Consider the following 1249-nt stretch of genomic DNA (forward strand, 5'->3'; position numbering starts at 1 on the left):
ATGGCATATTTGATTACTTGTCGTCTCTCTTCTCCACTAGAATGTGAGCCTGAGTGGACAGAACCCATGTCTGTTTCCAGGCACCGCCACCTACCCATTCTTAATACCTGTGAGGTATTTCCAGAATGAATCAGCCGCGTTCCTCTGACATGACCCAAATGACCTCCCTGTCGCATGTCCTCTATAAACACACAGGTTCTAGTTCTAATAAAGTGGATGCGAACAAACAGAGCTTCTGTGCTGGCTCAGGGTTACCAGGCATACAGTCATGGGCAGACGCTTCTCTGCAGAAGAGCGGGCACACGAGAGTAAAATATACAGCCGCCACTGATTAATTCAATAGTGCTCGGAGCCTTTCTAAAAAACTCTTTAATGTTCCAAAGAGTTTTTCTGCCTAACTCTTCGGAAGAGAGAGCAAAAATAAAGATAAATTGGGGGTGGGGGGGTGGGGGGAGTGGCAACAAGGCTGCTTGCCCTCCCTTTTGTTGGAAAAAATGAAGGCAAATAAAAAATGTGAAAGAGAATAGAGTACCTCTCATTCAATAGTTCTTGTCTATTATTAGCAAACTAATTTGTGATCTTGGTCCAGGAGATCAATTTTTTAAGGTGGTGAAATTCAACAGAAATTGTTATTTTTACTGTTTTCTCTTTTTTTCCCTTGGAATTCAGGTGTACCTAATTGGTTTAATCATAATGGTTTGTGACATATTCTCATCATTGGTCGTGTATGATCTGCTCTATTTAGTAAGTTATTTTTAATAATGTAACATTAGCCACAAATTCACCACCAAACAGATTAACCACCATCATATGGGGATCATAATAACATGCATCTAACCACATGGTTCCCCCTTTCCATCCCCTCCCCACTTTCATGCAAGGTCATTGTGCCCTGAGTCCTGTGTTCAACTTTCCTTTTTATATCTCTTATTAGATGTGAGAGTTTCTAATACCAAAACTTCAAAATTGGCTTGGACTTGGAAAAATGTTAGGTGCTAAAGCCATCTGACTTTCAGAAATTCAACCAAGGTAAACCAGTTCCCGTGATATGCTTGCTTTCAATTCAGGAATCTCAAGTGTGAAATTATATCACAAATAAGTACACAGAGAATCTTAAATAAAACAGTATAGGCAACCCATCCATCAGGAATAAAGAATATGTGTCAGAAATATCCAAACTTAGCTAATGGTCTAGGTGTCCCAAGTGCCCATCTACTCTGAAAAAAAAAAAAAAGACCAAAAAACACAC

Source organism: Pteropus vampyrus, unplaced genomic scaffold (assembly GCF_000151845.1).
Source record: "Pteropus vampyrus isolate Shadow unplaced genomic scaffold, Pvam_2.0 Scaffold117, whole genome shotgun sequence".
In the NCBI taxonomy this organism is placed as follows: domain Eukaryota; kingdom Metazoa; phylum Chordata; class Mammalia; order Chiroptera; family Pteropodidae; genus Pteropus; species Pteropus vampyrus.